General features: G+C 54.8%; 1 protein-coding gene across 3 annotated transcripts in view; it reads left to right on the plus strand.

Annotated features, from left to right (window-relative positions):
• The window catches only part of PLXNB2 (plexin B2), an 89834-nt gene that overhangs the window by 36827 nt on the left and 33992 nt on the right, over positions 1 to 19015 (plus strand). Inside the window, exon 2 of one of the 3 annotated variants that reach the window (XM_043965426.1) lies at positions 12708 to 12781. The exons of the other annotated variants lie outside the window; for them this stretch is intronic. The gene's annotated coding sequence lies outside the window, so the exon portion shown is untranslated. The remainder of the gene's footprint in view (positions 1 to 12707; positions 12782 to 19015) is intronic. 3 annotated transcript variants of the gene reach the window in all.

Below are 19015 nucleotides of genomic sequence, written 5' to 3' on the forward strand. Positions count from 1 at the left end.
GCCCAAGTGGGACGTCTCTATAGGACGTCACTCTCTACCGCCCGGGACTGGGATCATGGGGACCATTTCTGCCCCGCGCCCACACCCCGAAAGCTGCTGTGCCCCTGCCCTAGCCTCAGCCCCACCTCCCAGGTGCCAGGTATCAGGGAGCAGCCCTGGGGGCGGCCTAAGAAGGAGAAGATCAACCCTGGGCCCTGGGTGTCACATGCAGCAGTTGCTTAATGGAGAACTTCCCTGGGGACTTTATCCTGGGTGAGTCTGCGAAGGGGGGTGGGGGGTGGGGGGGTGGATTTGTGAAGCTCCCTATCCTCAGTGAAGGACTCTTTGCCACCCTTTCTCCCCGAGATGCCCAGGCCTAGCTTCAGTTCTCACATTGGTCTCAGAGACTGAGGGTACTGGCCTGCCCCAGGACTGGCTGTCTGGAGCCCAAAGATTGGGTATAGCCCCTGAGGAGAGCTGCAGGGTCCTTCCTCAGTGCCCCCCCCCAATTTGGAAGGTGGTTTTTTTAAGGGGAGAAGGGCTTCTCAGTCTCCCAGGAGTATCCTGGGCCAAGAAGGGGGGGGGGGCGGGGAGTGGAGGGATCAGGAGTCCCTGGGGACAGGACTGGCCCTGGCTCATTATCCCAGGATGAGAATTTGGGGTTGTAGGTCCCTAAAAGGAGGTCCGGGTTTTATTAAGCGTAAGCACAGGGTGCCAGCCCCAGGCTCTAAGTCAGGGCCTGGGCTTCAGAAGAAGGGGAGGGGGTGCACATGGCCAGGTCGGGGCCAGCGCTTGTTCACGGAGCTGGCTCCCCCTGCCTGCCCCCTCTCTTGCTGTGCTTCCCAAGGAGCCAGTTGCTCACCCATCTTGTGTTTACTCTTCAATCAATGTTTAAATATGGTATCGTTTCTGAGGGGCTCCCTCCCTGATGTCTGCCCCAGGATGTGCCAGGGAGAGAAGCCCCAATCTGGGGGGAGAACCTGCTTATAGCAGCATGTGCCTGCACAGACTCCCCGAGCGAGAGTAAGGGCAGCCAGGAAGGGGGGCCTGGAGCATGCAGGGATTAGGGGGAGTCTTCAGTGTCCCTCTGAGAAAGGTGCCTGGGGCTGGGGGCTGCAGACCATCCCCCCATGCCGCACTCCTCCCCCACCCCCCCAGCCAGGGATGATAGGCCTGCCTCCCTCCTAGCCCTTGACTCATCCTTGGAAAGACAGGGGAGAGGGCCGGGTGTGGCTGTGCACCAGCTCACACTCTGCCAGGCCTGTGTGTGTGAGCTCAGCCTTGAGGCATGTGTAGCCAGGGCTGTGGGTGTGGGAGGGCTGGGCAGCTCAGGGGGCAGGCCTGTATGTAGTGAGGAAGGGAGCCCTCTATAGAGCCGGGGCAGCCAGTGAGGCGGGGAGCCAGCTGGGAGGACCAATCCAGGAAGGCTTCCCTGAGGAGGTGAGTTTCCAGACAGTCTGCCCCTTGGGAAGGAAGATGTCTGCCACCTGGCTCTCCCTGGAGGTGGAGGAGAGACTGGCTTTCTTTCTTCATCTTTATAGTCTCAGCACATATGCCTGGTACGTCGTGGTGGCGGTTGTTCAGTTGTGTCTGAGGCTTCCTGATTCCATTTGGGATTTGGGGGGCAAACATGCTGGAGTGGTTGCGGTTTCCATCTCCACGTCATTTTACAGATGAGGAAACTGAGGCAAGCAGGTGAAGTGACTTGCCCAGGTTCATGCTGCTAGTCAATGTCTGAGGCCGGATTTGAACCTCAGTGGTATCTGAGATCTTCCTGACTCCAGACTCTTCTTCCTGTTCACTGTGGTGCCACCTAGCTGTCCCTAGCTGGTACATAGTAGGCACTTAATAAAGGCTGATTTCTGGATTGAATAAATGAGAAGCTTGCAGAGCCAGAGCCCAGAGGGCTCTCATGGGTCACCCAGGCCACTCACTTCATTCCACAAATGGAGCCCGAAGAGTGGCTTGCCTAGGGCTACTTGCTGACCAGAATGTCAAAGGCAGGACTAGAACCCAGGCCTCTGGTCTGTTGGCTCATGTTCATTCTGGAGCTCCAAGACAGCTCCAGATTAGCTTCTCTTGGTCACAGACTAGAGATGGGCCTGGCTGGGGTGTGGGGCCGCCCCATGGAGGCCCCTGGAGATGGGTGGGAGCTGAGCTGACTCAGCATTCCAGGCTCTCTCTCTGTCTTCCCCTTTCTCTGCCTGCCAGGGCTGCCTCTAGTCCTGACCGGGCCCTCCCGGCACCCTGGATCTCCTCGGCTCTGCCTCCTCCTTTGTTCCTCCCCTCCTCCTTCCTCCACAACTTTCTCTTCCTTTTCTCCTCTCGCTTTTTTTCTTTCTCTTGTCATCTTTCCCCTTTCCTTCTATCCTCCACTTCTTCCCTTTCCCTTCTTTCTCTGCATTTTCCTCCTCTCTCCTTTTCCCTTGTCTCCCCTCCTCCAGATCCCTGGGGCTCCCAAGGAGTTGGGAAGAATCAGGGGATGGCAGGGGACACTCCCAGAGTCTAATTAAGAAGCTGGCCTTTGAGGCCTAGAGTCTGTAACGAGTCCCCTTCCTCCTCCTCACCGTGGTCCCCCCCACTGGGAGACCCCTCTAGGACCTGCCTGCTCTGGTCTGGGAGGGGTTGGGAGCAGGGCTGGAAGCCTCAGGAGCCTGGGGGAGTGGGAGGGAACTGGGAGTTGCCCCTGATGAGGTTGCTACCTTTTATTTCTCCAAAACAAGGATGACAATACGGCCTTTGTGCCTTCTTTCCCTCATTGATTGGCTTCTCCTACCATGGTGGCAGGGTGGGGTGGGGCAGGCTGGGTTTGCTCCAGTGCTAACTTCCCGCGGCTTCAGAGTAGGCCTTAGCTCAGTGCCTGGCACATAGCAGGTACTAAATAAGAGTTTGTTGAATGTATTGAAGTGTAGTAGAAGGAATGGGGCCTAGGTGGTGCCGCGGACAGAGCCCTGGGGTCCAGTCGCAGCTCTATCCCTTCCCCATGCCCACGCTATGGTGTTCTGGGGCTGGCGTAAGTAACGAGCTTTTTAAACCTGAAGCAGTGAAGAAATGGGAATTTTTTTACAGTTGGGGAAACTGAGGGCAAACATGGAGTCAGGATCTCAGAGCTGATAGAAGCTTCTGCTGAGTCCCTACCTTCTCACCCCTGCCTGAGCAGGCATCTCCTACGCAGACCCTTTACCAAATGGGCATCCAGCTTTTGCCTCAACCGTTCACACCTCCCTGTGTCTGTTTCCTCACCTTCAGAATAAAAGAATTAGACTAGATTGCCCCCAACGTTTTATGGGTCTGTGACTTTCTTTTTTTTTAATTCTGGTGGATGTTTTCATTGATGCCTTCTGTTGTTTACCACATCATGGTGAGAGTGATGGGGAGCTCACTCCCTTCAAGCAGTGCTCATCATTAGGAGCCCAGGGCCCACTTTGCCTGGAGCAGAGGAAGGTCCCGGCACGGTCTCGAGGCCTCACCAGCTGAGATGGGACGTCAGCTCTTGCATTTTGTACGTTTTGCAAAGTGTCTCCTCCTTTGCAAGCTCTCATCCCTTCCAAGGTCTTCCTGAGACTTAAAAAGGTCTTGATTGCCAAGGGGAGCACTCGGGGTCGCGGTGTCTAGGCAGCCCTGGCTACTTTGGGGGAGGGGGGATGTGGTAGTTTGCTTTGGCTCCATAAACGAACCCCTTGCCTTGGGAGCATCCTAGTTTGTACCTGGTGAGTGATGCTGGGCAGGCCAGGCCATGCCATTGGGCAGCTGAGTGGCTCAGTGGGTAGAGCTCCGGGCTGTTGACAGGAAGACCCAAGTTTAAATGTGGCCTCACTAGCTGTGTGACCCTGGACATGTCACACTGAACCTCTGTTTGCCTACGTGTCCTCATCTGTAAAATGGGAATCATGACAGCGCCCACCTTCAAGGCTTGTTGTAAGGATCAAATGGAATTATAATTGTCAAGTGCTAGTCCAGTCCTTCTCACATAGTAAGCACTCTACAAGTGTCAGCTCTCATCATCCATTCACTCAACAAGGATTTATTGGGCCCAGGCACTGGGCTGGACCCCTGCTCTCAGGGAGCTTCTGTTCTGTTCACACAGAAAATGAAATACAAAACACATGCACTCCATGATTTCGGAGGCAGCACCAGGATAGGCTTGTTTTAGGAAACTGGAGCTTAGCCGAGGAAGGAGACAGTGATTCTGTGTGGAAGAACAAGCTGGCGGGTTTGGCTCAACCAAAGGGTCAGCCCTGGAAGGGTCGTGATGTGCATCGGACTTGGAAGGAGGCAGCCAGCCTGGGAAGGGTTTTGTTTTTTGTTTTTGTTTTGGGTTTTTTTGGCGAGGCAATTGGGGTTAAGTGACTTGCCCAGGGTCACACAGCTAGTAAGTGTTAAGTGCCTGAGGCCAGATTTGAACTCAGGTACTCCTGAATCCAGGGCCAGTGCTTTATCCACTTCGCCACCTAGCTGCCCCCTGGGAAGGATTTTAAAAGCCAAACCAAGGCATTTCTATTTGATCCTAGGGTGAGAGGGAGCCACGAGAATCTCTTGAGTAAGTTCTGTGGCCAGACCAGCAGTTTAGGCAAGAGGTGTCAAGGATCTGAATTAGTGGAGAGGGAAGGAAGTGGATAGGAGCATTGTGTTGTAGATAAAAAGAGCAAGACTTGCTAACTGATTGAATGTGATAGGCGGGGGAGAAGGAAGGGGTGAGGATGGCTCTGAAAATGCCAGCCTGGGGCACTTAGAGGGTGCAGGCACCCTCAACAGGAAGAGGGAATAAGAAAGAGGGGGAGGGTATAAGAGGAAGTATATCTAGAGGATGGTTGCTGGTCTTTCTCCACAGGCTGTACTGATTAGCTGTGTGACCCTGACTGAGTCACTTCTCAACCACCCATAAAAAGGGTTTGATTCATAATAATGGTTTCTCATTTAGTTTTCCTCTTAGTTGTCAACAGTGTGAACTCCATTCTCTCTCCTCTCCTCTCCCTCCCTCCCTCTCTCTCTCTCTCTCTTTTTAAGTGAGGCGTTTGGGGTTAAATGACTTGCCCAGGGTCACACAGCTAGTAAGTGTTAAGTGTCTGAGGCTGGATTTGAACTCAGGTACTCGACTCCAGGGCTGGTGGTGCTCTATCCACTGCACCACCTAGCTGCCCCTTCTCTCTCTCTCTCTCTCTCTCTCTCTCTCTCTCTCTCTCTCTCTCTCTCTCCCCCACCCCCCTTCCTCCTCCTCCACCTCTCTCTCTCTGTTTCTTTCTCTCTCTCTTTCTGTCTCTCCCCATCCCTGTCTGTGTTTCTGTACCTCCCCTTCCCCCTCTCCTCTCCTTCCCTCCCTCCCTTTCCCTCTCTCTCTCTCTTTCCCTCTCCCTCCCTCCCTCTCTCTGCCTTGGCATCATTTCATAAAGGTCTTTCCTCAGGTCATTCTATTTCTCATGTCTTAATTACACTATGATATTCCATGACATGAATGTACCACAGTTGATTCAACCGTTCTCTCTTTGTCGGACAATGAGGCTGCTCCTAGTTTTCTGCAATTACATATAATGATGCTGTTGTGAAAACCTTGGAACAGAGAGTTCTCCCTCTCTTTGGTTTGATGAACACTTTCAGGGTTTCTGCCCAACAGCACATTGTGGGGTCAGAAATTGTGATGCTTCGTATAATGGCTGATCCATCCTCCCAGATGACTCCAAAGGAGATTCCCTAAGCTTGTGGTCTTCTCACCTGTTTTGGCCTGGCTCCACCAGCATTGCATCCTTGTCTTTCATTCTTTTTGCCAGTCTAAAGGGTTTTAATTCATGTCTCTTTGACTATTCGCAAGGCTAAGCATTCTTTCAAAGGACACTCTGTGCTTCCTTTTTGAAAATTGGCCACCCCTTCTCTTTTGGGGTCACTCAGATTTCAGTGGGATAATCAGATCACTCCCATTTGGGTTCCCTTGCCATGGAGTCTGTCTTCAGCTTCTCACTGGGTCCCCTGCTCATAGACCCATCCAGACAGATGCACCAAGAGGCCTCTCCCCAGTCTTATTGATGACTTGAGGCTTAGGGGTTCTCTGAAAGGCTACCATTATGTCCCTGCTCAGATGGGACTGATTATAATAACAGTTAACATTTATATAGGCTTTCTTCTTTTTTTATTTGAATGTTGGAAATTCATTTTAATTGGCAGTCACCTGAGTGCAAAAAAAATGGGAAAACATCTTATATTTACATAGAACTTTAATTCAATCTTTAAAAACAAGTTCATGTACAGGCTTTCTTCTTGAGAACAAGATACTTTATGGCATTTGAGGAAGGTAAGAAAAATGGAATCAGCTTTTGAAGACTCGGCTTTCTTCTTAAAGTATAAATGGGTGTCCTTGGAAGGTGTGTATACTTAAGAAGAAGCTGAGGCTCAGAGAGGTGAGCTGATTTGCTCTAGGTCAGACAGTTAGATGGGCAGTGAGCCCGGTGCCTGTCAGTCAGGCACTGTGTTAAGCTAAGGATACAAAGAAAGGCAAAAGGTAACCCCCTGCTCTCCAGAGCTTACAGTCTAATGGAGGAAACTACCTGTAGATAGCTATGTAAAACACCATAGGGAGAGGCTAAATGGTGGTGCCCAGAGGGCAGGCACAGAAGGAAGAGGGATTGGGAAAAGCTTCTTGCAAAAGGTGGACTTTTAGCTGGGACTTGAAGGAAGCCATGGGGCAGGATGGGACGGAGATGAGGACAGAGCCTTCCAAGGAAAGAGAGGAGCGGGAGAAAATGCCCCAGAATGGAGGGGCAGCTGGGTGGCACAGTGGCTAGAGCACCAGCCCCGGAGTCAGGAGGACCTGAGTTCTGAATGGAAAGAGAGAAGCAAGGTGTAAGAAGGCTGCGAAGATCGAAAGCGGCTTAGGCTGTGCGGCCTCGCCGAGGAAGTCCTTTCTTTCCATTCTTCACAGAATGCAGGGTTCCACCCCTGGACCAGTTCCTTCCTCAGGCTGGGCCTCGGTTTCCCACTCTGTAACATGAGGGTGATGTCCTTGATGGATCCCAGAACCTCCTCCAGCTCATGAACCATGGAATGCTGGGTTGTGGAGTCCTCTTGGGCTGGAAAGGGTGGCTCTGGACGGGCCTGTGTGGAGGCTGTGGGTCCCCGGGCCCATGTTGCGAAAACAGTGGCTCTCCTGCCTCCTGGGAGCCCTCCGAGGCTCCCTCCCTCTGCTTGTTTTGTTTCTGGGCTGATTTGTTTAATGCTCTCAACTAATTACTGCTTTTGCATATTCATGGGCCAGCCTGCCCTCCCTCCCCTGGCAGCTGCAGGGACTGAGGAGGGGGTGGGGGGAACATCTTGGCAGAACCAGAGCCCCATCCCCCCCTTTCTGGGAAAAAATCTTATCCTTCTATCAATCACAAAGTGTTTCCTGAATCAGGGGGGGGGGGGCGGGGCTGGGGCCTGGGTGCTCGATGTACCAATACCACATACCAACCCGGTGACCTTCGGTGAGGCCCGAGGGCACCACAACCCCAGGATGCCCACGTGGGCCTGAGTGGGGCCTGACCTTGGCAGGGGGCAGAGGCAGAGCCAGCAGACCCCTCTGGGCTGAGGATACTCAAGAAATGGGTTTCCTAACCTCCAGGTGACCAATATCTGAGCGAGGCCTGGGCCTGCAAGGGCACGGCCACATTCAGCAGACTTAGCCAAGCGTGGCCTGTAAAAGCACAGATGTGTTTGGCCTGTTAGGGACCAGGGCAGTCCCTGCTTCTAGTGGGAATTGGGGGGCCCTCAGGCTGGCTGGTAGGGGTGGCCCATTGGGACAATTCTGACCCACTCACTCCCAGACTGCTTCTGTTCTGTACTATCGTCAGCCTCTTTCTTCTCACCATCCTCATTCTCCATTCAAGTCCGATGAATAGGTGCATATGTGGGGAATGGGTGAAATTGTGCAAGTGGTTAGGAAGACCGGAGCCAGCCGTTGACCTAGGCCCATGACCAAGGTTAAGTTCAGGGTGAATTATGTGGCACTGCCTCCTTCAAGGCTTTCTGCTCTGGAGAGCTCCTCTCTGTAGGGCCTCCAGCCCAGGAGTCAGGACAGGTACTGGCGACCTCCTGGGGGCCCACACCTTGCAGGCCTTTTGTCCCTCTTCTTCCTGGCCAGGGAAGGATGTTGGGGGATCAGGTTCTAAGGGCTGCTTGGAGGCAGAGGGCAGCCTGTAGGAGTAGCCGATCAGTGGTTCATTGAGGCCCCAGGTCTGGAGAGTCTCCCTAACAATGGCCATGAGCAACGAGGCAACAAACATTTACGTTGCTCTTACTGCGTGGCAGGCACCCGGGTAAGAAAGGCGTCCTCAGAAGGTGGCGTTTTCTGCCCGGGGAGGTCCCAAGCAGAGGTCAGGCAGGACAATGGACCTGATGCCTCTGAGGACCCCCGGGCCTAACTCTCCAGTTAGTGATTTTCTGCTGGGCCCTTTGATGGGGAAGGGGGGGTGCTGCTGAGTAAATCGCTGAGGATGCTGGGCCAGTCATGGCGGGAGGTGGGTGTGGTGGGGCAGGGGTTAAAGGGAGAAGCTCTCCCAGGCTTTCTGGACCCTCTAAGGGAGGTATCAGCTTGGTCACCCTCTGCTCTTCCTTGGCTTTCTGCCAGGAAGCCAGGAGCCAGATTTGGGTCCCCTCTTGTGTTTGGCGGACCCTTAGTCCCGGTGGCTGCCCTCCTTTTCTGGAACAGGGTGGCAGGGTCCCCGAAGTTGTGCCCAAGGCTGCCTGAGCTGGCAAGGGGGGCTGCTTGGCAGCAGCGCGGGCTGGCTGCTGGGAACTCAAGCTGAATGAAATATTCCGTTTGTTTGTTTCGCGCCCTGATGGGGACCATCTGCAGTGTGAGCAGGGGGGAGTACTGGGGGGCTCGGGGTCTGTTGGAGGGAGATGTGCTTCAGCTGGGGGGGACTTGGGTTCCCTTGGAGCCTGGCTCCTGCATCTTCCACTGTTTTTGTTTGCTATGAGGGTGCGGGGAGAATGAGCAGATCCCTGGACCCTGGGGCTTCTAGGAGCACACGGGACTCCCTATGACCTCATCAGAGCAGCTCTGGGCCCAGATAGGGACGTGGTGTGTGTCTGTGCTAGGGAGAAAGAGCCTCTGGGCCCCATGGGAAGCAAGAGGCTGGGAGGTAGGTGTTGTTATCATCCCCATTTTGCAGGTGGGAAAGCTGGGGTGAGAAGTTAAGTGACCTTCCCCGCCACACACAGCTAGTGAGCATCTGACTGAGGTGGGATTCCAACTCTCTCCACTGCACCATCTAGATCACAGAATTACTCTGAACCTCAGTCTCCTCTTTTGTAAAATGAGGGACTAGACTGGCTGGCCTCTGAGGTCCCCTGAAGCCGCAGAGCTTGGAGTCTCAGAAACTTCAGCCTGGGTGACTGGACAGTGGTGCTGTCCACAGAGGTGGGCGGTGAGGAAAGCCTGTGATCTGAATGTGAGTTCCACGTGAATCATGTTGACCCTGAGAGGCCAAGGGCCCACTGAGGTGAGAGACAACTAGGTGGAACCTGGAATGCTGCTAATATTAGTCTTGATTTGGGAGCCATTGAGGTCCTCAGTGAAGCCGAGGCGGGGGATGGGGAGAGGAGACCACAGAGCAGGGAGGGGGGGAGGGGTGGCAGGAGGAAGATAAAGGTGGGGCCACAGGATGAGCAGAAGCTGAACGGGGCTGTGGTCCAGAGCCACGGGAAAGGAGTGGCCAGAGGCCTAAGGGCTCCAGCAAGTCCTTGGAGATGGAGGAAAGAGGAAGAAAGGCAACGGGGCAGCGGAGCCCAAGGAAAGGGGAAGAAAGGCAACGGGGCAGCCGAGCTGCTGGATTGTTGGCACTCACTAGAATGTCTTCAGCCGAGGGAGGGGTGGGCACAGAACTCTGAGAGCAGAGCCAGAGCCAGAGGCCTGGCTGGCTGAGTGGGAGGCGAGGAAGCAGAGGCGACTTTTCCACCAGTTTAGCCACGAAGAGACACAGAAAAGACAAAAGTCCGGGCAAACGAACGGCAGGGTCGAACACAGGCTTTTTTTAGATGCGAAATCTGAGCCAAGTATTTCTGCCTCATCTCCATGGCCTGTTATCATCCCACCCACCCCCAGCCAGCGTTCTAGCTCTTCTTTGATCCTCCCCCTTTCCCCAATATAGCTAAAAACAGCAAAACCCGCTCTGTTGTCCTTGGCTGCTGTCACAGCCCGCTCTCCCACGGCAACCTGGGGGCTGCCACCGTTCCTCAGGCCGGCCTTCTCTCTGGCTGCCTCTCTTCCGGCTGCTTCCCAAGGCTTGATGCCCCTGGCTGGTTGGGGAGCTCCCCAGGCCATGGCCCTCAGAGGACAGCTCCCCCTCTTCCGGCTCCCGTTCATTTGTGTGGAGCTTCCCATCCCTGCTCCCCCAGTGGGATTTGGCTGACTGAGGCTGTGGGAGCCTGAGGGCTTTTTTCTCTGCTTTCTTTGGAATCTGCTCCCATTCCAGCCCCAAATTGAGGGTCGTCCTGTCCCCATGCCCCCTGCCCCCTCTGGGCTCCCCTTTCCCATCTCTCCACAGGAGATCTGCTCCAACGCCCACCTCCTGTGGGTCTGGATTGTCCTGCATTTTTGACTTGGTCCCAGCTGTGAAGGCACAGGCTCTTCTCTGGGGGCCCCAAAGGCCCTTAGCTGCCTCCCGGAACATCCCCTTGCTCTCTGAGACGAGGGCTGCTTTCCCAGAACTCAGCTTCTGGTCCCAGATGGTGTGGATGTTCTTCTTGGCCCCTCTTTCACGGTCTCCCCATTTGCTCCAGGAGGTAGGGGAGGGGAGAGTTTTGGATGGATAGATGGACAGACAGACAGATCAGGCTGCCGGTGGCCTAGGAGGGGCCAAGAGCTGACCCTACATTTTTGTCAGACCACATTTTCTGGGAAATGAGGTATAATCGTGTCTGTGGTTTGGACAACTCCATTGGCTTGGGAAAAAGGCTTTGAGGATCTGGGCATTGAGAGCTGGGGGAGGGAGTGAGGCTGGAGTCCATTCCTGTGTTTGGGAGGCCTCTCGAGCAGCCCCTTTGACCATGTGCCCATCTGTGTGTGAGCAGGGCTTTGCCAGGGCAAGTGGGATGTTCACTGAGCTGGACTAATAATGGTGAGGCCAGAGCAGAAACAGAAGGCCCGCTCGGCATCCGGGAGCCCTCCAGGACTGCTCTGGACCTTCCAGGGCTTGGCAAGGTTAGGAGGGAGGGGTGAGCCCAGGTACTGGATGAGCTGGACAATGGAGGGGAGGAGGGAAGAGGCATTGAAAACTGATCAGGGGCTGCCACAGAAGCTTCGACGGAGACGTGAGCTGATCTCTGCTTGGAGGCCAGCACTGTCCAGGGCTGGGTGACCCCCCACCCCGACCCTGTCCCAGGCCACCCTCAGTGTTCGGGCTCCAGCCACAGCTGCTCTTGCCTCTCTCCACCCCAAAAAGTCCCCCAGACATTTTTGGAAGGGGGTGTTGCCTGGGAACAGCTGCTGCTCCCACCGGTGCCTGCACCCTACACCGCTTCCAGCAATGGCCACGGCAAAGAGAGAGCTGCCACTTTCTTGGGCAGAGGGGAGGAAGGAGCCAGGCAAGGAGGAGGGTCCTGAGTGGTTATTCTGTCCTTCCATAAAGCTTCTAGGGAGAGCTTCCCCCAGTTCTGGGGGCATTGCTGGCCTTCATTAAGCCTTAACCCATGAGGATGAGTGGAAGGCTGAGGGGAGCTAGCCTCAATGAGAGGAGGCTCTCTCTAAAGCACTGTCCCATGGAAGAGGATTAGCCTTCTCTGCTTGACCCCAGAGGGCAGAACTAAGGGCAGTGAGGGAAGTAGCAGAGAGGCCCATTCAGGCTCAAGGTCATGAAGAACTTCCCACAATGAGAATGGCTGCTTTGGGAGGAAGTGAGCTCCCCATCCAGGGAAGTCTTTATTCACAAGCTGGTTGATGATCCGCAGGTGGTGTTGCTGCTGAAGGGCTTTTGTTCAGGTGTTGGGTAGATGGACTCACTGGGCTGTGAGACCATGGGATCCTGCTTAAAATGTGGGAAGGCTATGTGGTCCAGTGGGAATGAGTCTAGTGCTACGATAGAGTGAGTCAGGAGACTTGAGTTCAAATCCTTACTCTGTTCCTTCCTTACTCCCTACATGACCTTGTCAAATGGGGAGTAGGCTCAGTGTCGCTTAAGGTCCTTCCCAGCACCACTGCCATTCCGTGATTCTCCTAAGGACAGTCACAATGTATCACCCTATCACCAAATGCTGATGGCGCCACCTGCTAGTGATATGGGTAACTGCAGCCCAGCTCTATTAGCCATAGCACTTTCTCTTCCTACCTCCCCCTCAATACAGGTTCCCCTTTGGGTATGGGAGTGCTGAGTTTCAGAAGCTGTAGGTATAGAATCTGGGACCCAATATGCCTCTGGTTTAGGATAGGGTTGGGAAAATGGGCAGTGGAATTACTAAGAGTACTGATTACCTAGCATTCACTGGAAGGCAAGGACCCAGGCTTCTTCCTGACCCAAAGCTTTCCCTTCTAGTCACTGGGGACTTTGTTCCTTTAGAACACATTTTTCCTTTATTGAGGAAGCCCCAAACTCCCATGGCAGAAGAACCTCTGGAACCTGCCATTCACAGGTCTTTCTCCCTCTCTCTCTGTCCCTCCCTCTCCCTCCCCCTCCCTCCCTCTCTCTCTCTCTCTCTCTCTCTCTCTCTCTCTCTCTCTCTCTCTCTCTCTCTCTCTCTCTCTCTCTCTCTCTTTGGTCTTGTAGATAGTTGCCAAGCCCAGCAGGAGTCAGACCCAGCCCAACACGGGAGCTCAGGACGGAGTCACGTGGGACAGGCTGTGAGACATTTTGAATGAAAGGGGAAGGTTGTGGGACTTCTGGGTGGGGCCGTCCCCTCTCCAGGCTCTCCTTTCCCATCTCTCCACCTCTGACCTCCTGTGGGTCTGAATTTTCTGGCCTTTCCCTGAAAGGGCAAGGGCACATTGGCCTCTGGACCTCTGGACGTGAATCCTGTCCCTGCCTTCAGGAAAGGGGCAGAAGGAGGCAGGGTCCAGTGAAGAGGGTTCAGAGGACCCTGGTTTAAACCCAAGCTCTTCCACTCTCTGTGTGGCCTTGAACACATTTTCTTTCTCTATAACTCAATTTCCTCAAATATAAAAGGAGGATTTGGGACAAGATGGTGATAGGATGGGGAATCCAGAGCTAGACAGGTCCTCAGAAGCCATCTGGTAATCCAGCCCTCTCATTTTACAGATACGGAACCTGAGGCCTTGGTAGCCCTGACTTGTTCAAGGTCACACAGGTGTAGTAAGCGTCTGAAAATGACCTCCAGGTCACTCCTCATCCTACAGAACATGACTGGTGTCCACTTGGGTGGCTCCTTCCAGCTTGGGCAGGAATAGGTTTGGAATGAAAAGGCAGTTACTAAAAAGTACTTCCTGTGTGTCCAGGAGGGCAGCTAGGGGGTGCCAGCCATAGTGGCTGGTGGCTAGATGGTGCTGTGGATAGAGCGCTGGTCCTGGAGTCAAGAAGACTCATCTTCTGAGTTCAAATCCAGCCTCAGACACTTATTAGCTATGTGACCCTGGGCAAGTCATTTTGCCTTGTTTGCCTCATCTATGAAATGATTTGGAGAAGGCAATGGCCAACCACTCCAGCATCTCTGCCAAGAAAACCCATATGGGGTCATGAAGAATCAGACACGACTAAAATGACTAAATGACAAGAAATGTGTCCAGTGCCATGCAGAGTGCTTGGGGAGACAGAGAAAATCACAAGGGTCCCTGCTCTCAAAGAGCTAATGAGGAGAAGCGATCCACAGAGGAAGGTCAACAGCGGGGTTGATGGAAAGGCCCCAGAGTCCTCATAGCGTGGCTGGAGGGTCTGTGGCAAAGCCCCAGTGACCTTAGGTTCCAGGTGCAGGCAGAATGGATGGTAATGCCCAGAGCTCTGGAGGGCGCAGCGGCAGAGTGGATGGGAAATCCCAGTGGTCTACCATCTTACCAGATAAACTAGTGGGTGTAGTTGGTTGGGTGAGTCTGGGTATGCTTAACAGATGTTGTGGGGGCTCGGGGGTGGGGGTGGAAGACTGGAAGGTGAAGCAGTTGTCGGGGTGGGCTCAGAGATGACTGCAGAGGCACAGAGATGTCAGACCCCTCCAACCTTGGGGTAGGGACACATTTGTCTCCATCCCCTCATCCGAGACTATGAAGAAAGGGCCAGGTCAGCCTTCTGAGATCTCATATGTCGAGGGAGCCGGGCTCAAGCTACTTCTCTCTGGCCTTAGTTTCTTCCTCTGTAAAGTGGGAGTACTAGAGTAGATGATCCTCAGAGCTCCGAATCTATGGTCCTGAGGGCAGATATTGTCCCTTTCCCCCCTACCCCAGACCTCAAAGCCACAACCCACCATGACCACCACCCATTTGTGTGGTAGAGCTTTTTAGAGCAATGTCAGTGGCTACGTACCAGATGATGGGGCCAGTGTAGACAGTGAGACCAGTATGAACAATTGGCTGGGACAGTGGCACCTATTAGGCTGGTGTGGGCAGCTAGAGTGATAGCAGGACTATACCAGTTGTCTCTGTGTAGACAAACCAGTGTAGGTGACTAGGTTGCTGTAGACAACCATACTGGTGTGAGTAAATGGGCCAGTGTAGATGGTTAGGATGGTATAGGTAACTAGGCAGGCATAGGCACATAACGGAAGAGAGTGGGGAGTGTGGGAGATTTGTTAGGAAGACCTGGATTCTGATCCTGCTTCTGACACCAGCTGTGTGATCCTAACCAAATCCTTTCTCTCTTCTGAGCCTCATTTTCCTCATTTGTAAAAGGGGGGGGGGGGTGATCATCCCAGCTGACACTAGCCGCCTCAGCATTGTTGTTAGGGCCATTAAATCAGCTCTTCTTTTTTTTTTATCTAGATGGAAAATAGGGTGGGTGTCTATGTACAGAGGTCCTGTGTTCCTGTGCAGCATCCTAACTGTGTGACCTTGGGCCAGTCATTTGAAGCACAATTTCCCTCTCTGTAAAATTGGTTTGGTGGCTTTAGGGGGACATGGCAGCTGTCTCCAGGTGTCTGAAGGGCTGTCCCAGGGCAGAGAACAGAACCAGGGGCGGCCTCAGAGTGGCCCATGGAGGCCTGAGGTCCAGAAAACCTTCCTAATTATGGGAACTGCCCCAAAGTAGAATTGGCTGCCCCAGGAGGTAGTGAGTTCTGTCACTAGTGGTCTTCAGAAGAGGCTGAATTTATATCCACTTGTTGAGCGTGCTCAGGGCTGAGTCACAGGAGGTAACCATAAAATTTCCTTTCAAAATTGAAATTTCCCATCTGGAGGCAGGACAAGGAAGATAGACTGAGACTGGAAAGTCTGGGTGACCTTCCTGGAAGAGGTGCTACTGGGGGGAGCAAGGGGGGGCCTGGGAGGCAATGCTCAGTCTGGAAGGACCTTTCCGGAGTTACAGCGGGAAGGAGTCTGGGCAAATGGTTAGAGCTGCCTTCACGGAAACTCACCTCCTGCCCCTTGCCAGGAAGGACGGGCTTCGAAGGAAGCCCCTAGTCATGAGCATGAAGGGGCTCCCCCGGGAGGCTTGCAAAACAGGAAGCCCTCGGAGCCCATTCCAGGAAGGCCTGGCTGGTGCTGGCAGCGAGATGACCGGCCAAGCGGCAGAGCAGGGGGGCCCTCAGAGTTCCCAGCAGGGGCTGGAGTCACCTCTCCCACCTAGCCCCACCCCCAACCAGGGCTTTGAGCAAGAGGGGGGGGGGGGGTCCCTGCTGCGATGGTGCTCCAAGCCCCCTCTGCCGCCACTGACCTGGGAAAGTGGGCTGCTCACTAGACCATAAGCCAGGCAGCTGCATATGGGCTCTCAAAGGAGAGAATGCAAGGACTCCCAAAGGTTGGCCCTGCCTCCTTTCTCAGAGAGGCTAGCCCAGGAATGTGTGGCCAGCTTGTCCTCCCCCACCCCAAATGATCTGACCAGGTACTATTGCTGTCATTGTTTGTCCTGCCTCCCAGGGCCTCTGTCCCCTTGGTGGGGTCTCGGAGGCTGCTGTCGAGAGGGAGGCTGGGTGGCATGTGGGCCCAGCTGCTTCGGAGTATCTGGGCTCAGAGTGGTGGCCCCTGCGACCCCACCCCCACCCCATTCTAATGGTATTTGGGGGCGGGGTCTGTGCTGCTGGGGGTGGGGGCTCTGTGGTATATTTGTTGTGTGGCTGGTCCTTTGTGTGTCTCATTCTTTGTGCATCTGTCCTGTTGTGTGCATTTGTCCCATGGTGTGGCTGCCCCATTATGCTAATGGCAGGTCATGTTCCACCCATACTTTCCACACAACGACCCCATGAAACTATCAGGAAACTGAGGCACAGCAGAGGCAATGACTTGCTCAGGGCCATTTCTCCCAGTTCCCACTGCTTCCCCACAAAGGGCCAGCCAAGCCTCAAGGCCATAGAGGGAGGGTGGGTGAGTGATGGAGCCAATGGGTTCAGGGGGCTACAAGTCCAATGGGGGAGACAGCCCTCTCCCAGGGTCCTGGGGCCCCTGTGACAAACCCTGCCGAGGTCAGCTGAGCCCATTGCTCCCCGGCTTTCCCTCTCCCTCCCCCTGCCCCCAGCCGGCCTGGCCATGGTGATTAGATCAGCAAGGCCCAGCCGGCCTCATCCCGGGGAACATTCCGATCATTCCCCCATCAGCACCGGAGCGGAGCGGAGCCAGGCTGAGGGAGGGTGTGAGGGAGGGCCAGACACTGGGGAACTTTCCTCCCTCTTGGCCCCTCCTGCCCAGAGCCAGCCCGCCCCTGTCCTGTTCCACACAGCGGCTGGGAAGTCCTCTGACCGTGCAGTGGAAAGGTAGGCTCCTGGCTTGGGCTGCCGGGGACAGGACTGGACAGAGGTGAGACTGTGAAATAAGCCGGTGGGAGGTCCAGGGGTTGGGGCTGGTTCAGGGGGCCTCCGCAGGCTCTTCCCTGGGGCCTCCACATTCATTGTCAGGCACTTGGTATAGGCAACTCCTGAGTGGCCAGAGGCAGCGGGAGCACCTCTGGAAGCCCCTGGACTGGGCCAGGGAGGGCGGCCCCCTGAGGAGCCTGAGCTAAGTCGGACAAGCCTCCCTCCCCTGGGCAGGGCCTGTTCCTTCTGCCCAGACCTGGGCGGGGGGGGGGGGGGGGGGGGGGGAGTGGGGTTCCTCTGTGTCTCCCATGCTGTTTCTCTTTGGGAGTCTCTGAGTCTGCTTCTCCTAACTGCTCCTGGTTCCTCAGCTGGAGCAGTCCCTGCCCTGCTCTGTGACTCAGTTTCTAAAAATGAGAGGATTAGACGACACGGTCTCTAAGATTCTACACACACACAGTCCCCACAGCCTCTGTCCGACTGTCTCCTGTGGCTTAATCCTATCTCCGCCCCCCTCCCTCCCCCCCTTCTGGAGGAGTAATCTCCCAGAGGATCCCACGACACAGGGCCTTGTGTCCAGGGGGCATCAGGAAATGAATGGATGATGGGGACCAAGGGGCTATGGTGGGAAGGGCAGGGACAGCTCACGAATGAGCCTGCCATGGGTGAGGGGAGGGGGAGCAGCTTGGATGAAGGGTGGAAGGGGCATATGGAAAGTCAGTGGGGAATAAAATCCTGTAGCAAGATTCGGGCTGGGCTGTGAAGAGCCTTGAATGGTAGGCCAAGAGGGGTCTTATTGTGTGGCTAGCAAAAGTGCGTGAGGAGGTCAGACTGTGCACTGAGGGAAAAGCGTTTGGTTTTGTGGAAAGGGAGGCAGGCTGAGGGCCCAGGGCCGAGGGCCTGAGCCGGGAAGGTGGACCGTGGCAAAGATGTGGCAGTGGCATTGCTGAGACTCGGCGGCTGAGCCGGTGAGAGCAGTTGGGGAGTAAACGAGAGAGGTTGTGATCATGGGGGCTGGGAATGTCCTGGAAGGATCGGTTGCCCCCTTCCCAGTAAGGGGGCCTGGGGAGAGGGGGCAGCTGTGGGGAGGAGAATGCCATCCTAGCTTCTAACCAGTCTGTTTACAGATAAACTTGGGAACGACTTTTTGTCACTTGGGCAGCAGAGGCTGTTTTCTTCCAAGGCCTTTAGAAAGTCACCATGAAAACAATACCAGTTGGAGATCAAATCTCGCCTCTGCTACTTACCTGTGGGACCTTCTTCTTTCTCCCTGGACCTCAGTTTCCCCATCTGTAAGAGGAGGGAGTTGGAATCAGTGGTCTCTGGGATCGAGGATCTGTCCCTCTCCTTTTTCTGGGGTGCTGGAGCCCCAGTCTGGACACGGCTCAGGAGCCCCAGTCTAGTTCTATCCACTGCCTGCCCCGGGGGACATCTCCCTCCGGGCTTCTTAGTAGCTTCTCAGCCTCATTTTACAGATGAGGAAAATGAGGCTGAGGCAGGTAAGTGACCTACCCAAGGTCACATCACTAGTGAATGTCCGAGGCATCACCTGAACCCTGGGCTGGGTACTCGACTTCTGGGACAGAGAGAGGGGAAGGCGGGCAGCATTCAGGGAAGATTCCAAGGGAGCTGGGCTTCCTTGGCCTCTTTCTCTGCCTGGGCTGGAGACGGATTAAGCCACTGATTAAATGCTCAGCCTCTTTCCTGAGGCCTGGTCATGGGCCTTGGATTTTCCCTCTCCTCATGGTGCGGGGCCCCCACTGTGGAAGAGCGGACTGATCCAGAGCTGAGAGGGGTGGCAGGCCTGGGCAAAAGGAACCCCATGCATGTGCCCGCAGTCACTGCTTCCTGGCGTCTAATGTGTGTGCACACATACACATGCATGTACACACATTCACGCACACCATCAGTGCCCTGTACAACACACTGTGCTGTCTCTCTTTGTCTGCATCTCTGGGTTTCTGTCTCTCCATCTCTCTCCCCATGTAACTGTCACACATGCACCAGCTTGGGGTAGGGGGCTATGTCTCTCACTCTATTTCACACCTCTCCCGCCTGTGTCTTCTCTCCCCCTTTGGGGAGCACTGAAGGGGCCTGGGAACAAAGAGGGGATGGAGGGGGCGGCATCTCCACAGCAGTCCCTCCCCCAGCCCAGGGGCTGAGCAGATACAGAATTTTCAATGAGCCCTGGGAG

This window comes from Dromiciops gliroides, chromosome 5, assembly GCF_019393635.1.
Source record: "Dromiciops gliroides isolate mDroGli1 chromosome 5, mDroGli1.pri, whole genome shotgun sequence".
Taxonomy (NCBI): Eukaryota; Metazoa; Chordata; class Mammalia; order Microbiotheria; family Microbiotheriidae; genus Dromiciops; species Dromiciops gliroides.